The 4,140-nt window shown below is 37.0% G+C and overlaps 1 protein-coding gene across 2 annotated transcripts in view; it reads left to right on the top strand.

The window, feature by feature from the left end:
* Nucleotides 1-4,140, top strand: part of Pcca (propionyl-CoA carboxylase alpha subunit) — a 512,764-nt gene that overhangs the window by 287,613 nt on the left and 221,011 nt on the right. The window lies entirely within an intron of this gene.

The raw sequence follows: 4,140 nt of genomic DNA, 5'->3' as shown, positions 1-4,140 counted from the left end.
CCACTGTCTTCTGACCTTTGGTGTAGAGCTTAGATAGAGTCATTACCTTAGCACCAGGTCCAGATCTACGAAGTTCAGATTCCTCCAGGTGGGTGTTGTTTGGATCTGGCTGCTGTGCTCCATGTCTTTTTCCTGCACCCCTTAGAGTTGAACCCTTTGTGTCTCTCCGGCAAGATGTTCTGCTCCTGAATCAGCTGGGTGGGTCTTCCCTCAAGCCTCTTTGCAGGGAGTTCTGCTGAAGGGTTCCACACTAGGCCTGTACTCTGGATTGAATCAGATTTTCGAAATTTTTATGCATTATATTTTTTAGAAACTTCATTGTATTTTTCTGAATCGCTGATATATCATGATGCAAATTCAGAAGGCACAAAGGAATTTCCCTTTCTGCCTCAATCTCCTAGCTATATTTCTTTTCCTTGGAGAAAATCTATATTACTCTTTATTATTATTGTAACTTATAGTTATTAAACTTTAGTTAAATTAGTCTGTCTAGATTTCAGTATTCTTATATTTTAAGATACCTTGGTTTTGTTTGTAGCTTTCTTTTCTTTCTTTTTTTTTTTTTTTTTGCGGAACCGGGGATTGAACTCAGACCCTTGCTCTTGCCAGGAAAGCGTTTATTCTAGTGTAGCTTTATTTTCTAACTGGCTACCAAAAGTTTTCCAAAGTCAGGTACCATATTATGTGCTTATTTTCTTTCCTGTGGTAGCTACTGTAATTACCATGTAAATAATAGGTAAAAAATAAATATTGATATAGACTACATGAATATTTACTGAGAATATCAACAGTGTTACAAGTTACTAGCAAATGTTTGCAAACTGTTTTGTGAAGGGTCATATAGTAAAGGTATTAGACTTTGTGAGCCATTTGGTCTCTCACAACTGTACTGTTATAGCAGGAAAATATTTGTATGAGCATGGCTGTTTTGGTTGTTTTTTTTTTTTTTAATATATTTAGTACAGAGTCTACAGGGTCTCACTACACAGATCTGACTTGTAGTGATCCTCCTGTTTTCAGCCTCCTAAGAGCTAGGATTACAGGCATGCACCACCACACCCAATCTGTTACCATCTCAGCATGCCCCAGGGTTGGGGCCAGCACAACATGCCAGGAATCAAACCCCAGTCCCTTCGCCTGCCTAAGCAGGCTGGCCCAACATGGCTGTGCTCTGCCACAACTTTATTTTATAAAGATAGCAGGTGATAGACATTTGGCCTATAGCACATGCTTTGCAGACCCCTGCCTCTGGGCCTACACTCTCCTGTGTAGAAATAGGAGTTAACTTAGATTTGTGGAACTCCATTCTCATGGAGCATGAAAATGGAAGTTAGGTAGGTTAGTGCTGAGGCTTAGGATGCATTACAATTTCTGTCTTACGTTTTGTTATATTTTGTCTTATATTCTGTGTTCTCATATAAAAAGAAAATGTGCCTTTTTGAGGCTGGTGTTACATTGTTATCTCATGACAACATGTAAAATTAATTCTACTGCTGTTGCTCTGATAGTATACAAACAAGTAAGAAAAGTAACGTGTACAAAGTAGACCTGGTTCTTGAATTTGAGTGATTGACTCATTGCTTTATTTATACTTATTACTGTAAAAATGAGGATTCTGTAAGACTTGAATGGCAATATCAGACTTTGTAGGTTTATTACACAGCTTAGTGATACAGATTAGAAACATACTAAGTGGGCAAAGAGATTGGAAGGAATTAATAAAACTCTCTAATAACATCAGCCTCACCTTTACTGCTGAGGCCACCTCTTCATGGAATCCTGATAGGATTCCTATTTTTGGATTTGCAGTGCCTTGTTCACATTTCCTTTTGTTCCTGTTTACCATTTTCATAATGCAGGTGACCAAGATGAAATACTATCTTCTGAATGAAGCCTTTCTGTATCATAGAACTTTGTTATATCATTTGTATTACTGTTGTGGCAGTTACCTATTTTACCTTTTCTTTGAAATAATACTAATTGTCTGCTAGGCTCAAGGGGTTTATTTTCCTACTACTTCACTTATTTGTTGTGTATCTCTTGATGTGTACGTATTACGGTATACTTGACATAAACCTCTAACATTTATTTAGTTTGGTGAATTGTGATGTACATGTACAACTGTGAAACCATCATGACAGTCACAAAAATACTAAAAAATAAAGCTTTTTTCTTTCTTGTTTCTGGAAGTTTAGGGAATTAAACCTAGGGTTTTCATACTGAGCTACATTGCCCTCCTCCTCTGCTTCCTCCTTCTCGTCCTCCCCCTCCCCTCCTCCTCCTTTAAATTCTGAGACAGGGTCTTGTTGAAGAGGGGCTTTAAGTTGTGATTCTTGTGCCCCAGGCTTCTGATGTGCTAGAATTATAGGTGTGTGCCATACCTCGCCTGGATAAGGCAAAAACACTTTTATCACTTCTCCACGATTCCTCATGATCTGTGTAATCACTTTCACTCTGACCATATTCCAGTATAACCATATAACTTTCCTCCTATCACTGTACCTTAGTTTGCACTTTCTGAAATTTGATTTACGGGCTTACATTCTATACATTATTTTTGCTTTGTTACCTCTAGGTATAATTACCTTATTGATCCTTGTTATTTCAGAGTAGTGACTCATCTTTTTATTGATACTTAAAGTTCAGTTGCATGAATAAACCATACTTTGCTAGTCCATTAACTTGTTGATGACCATTTAGATTGTCTCCAACTTTTGAAGGTTGCAAATAAGGCTACTGTTAGAAGTCTTTGTATGGAGGGGTCTGGGGAGATAGCTCAGTGGAATCAGTGCTTGACTGGCAAGTACAAGATCCTAAGATCAATCCCTGGTACCACAAAAAAAAAAAAAAAAAAAAAGATGTATGACAAGTCTTTGTATAGACGTACGTTTTGGACAAACACTTAAAGAGTAAATTGTTTCAATCATAGATGAGTATGTTTCTCTTCCCAGAAACTGCCAATATCTTTCAAAATGAATGTACCATTCTATATTACCACCATAAATTGTGTTAATTTCATTTATTTCACATTCTTGTCAACACTTGATGTTATTCATCTTCCAATTTTTAGCCATGTAAATTGGTGTATACTGGTATTCTTAGTGTATTCGACAGTGTTGATGTTGAACATCTTTTCCTGTGCTTGGCATTTGTGAATTGTTTGGAACTTTTTCTTTTCTTTTTTTGGTGGTATGGGTAATCTTCGACCATGTTTTAAAAATTTGGTTTGCTATCTTATACTTGTGTTATAAAATGTACTTGTATATTCCAGGCACAGTTTCTCATCTAATATACATGCTGTGGATATTTTCTTTTTGTTTGCAGCTTGTCATTCCAGGGTGTTTTTGTGGGGAGACAGAGGGAAATATTCAGAGTTGAACTTAGGGTCTTTGTACTGAGCTATGTTTCCCAGCCCCTTTTTATTTTCTGAGACATGGTCTCCCTAAGTTGCTAAGCTGCTGGGCTGAGTTTTGATTTCGTGATCTCCTGCCGGGGCCTCTCAGAGTACTGGAGTTACAAGCATGCTCACCGCCTTGCCTAGCTCATTTCAGTTCACTGTATCTTTTGAAGAGCAGACTTGAAAATTTTTGATAAGGTACAATTTTTTGATAATTTTAGGGTTTGTATACTAAGAATCTGTTGTATACCCCGAAGAACTACAGACATTTTTCTTCTATGAGGCTTGAATTCATTTTAGGTTTTGTATATTGAGTTGTGATCAATTTGAGTTAATTATTTTCTTTTACTTTTAGGGAAAAACAAATTATTATAATCAAATTATAAGAGGATAAACATAATTATTACACTGCATTGTTACCTTCAAAATGATTACTCAGTATAAGGCATTTATCTCTGATTTGAACTGGGGTGAGGTTCATTCTCTTCTTCCCTTTCTCTCTCCCTTCCTTCCAAATGGATATCCAGTTATTCTTGTGCCATTTATTGAAAAGTCATTTATTTCACACTGAACAGGCTTTAACAAGCCTCTTCAGTTTAATGTTAATGTCTTATTGGTACCTCATGTTCAGGTATTTGTTGTTACTTGAAATCCAAGAGGGGCTGGAGAGATGGCTCAGTGGTCTAAAGCACCTATTTGAAACAAGCTTGGCAAAGCACAGGGACCGCGGTTCGATCCCCAGC

The sequence above is a fragment of the Octodon degus genome, unplaced genomic scaffold (assembly GCF_000260255.1).
Source record: "Octodon degus isolate 3935 unplaced genomic scaffold, OctDeg1.0 scaffold00039, whole genome shotgun sequence".
NCBI lineage: Eukaryota > Metazoa > Chordata > Mammalia > Rodentia > Octodontidae > Octodon > Octodon degus.
The sequence above is the reverse complement of the archived record's forward strand: the minus strand, read 5'-3'. Positions and strand labels throughout refer to the sequence as shown.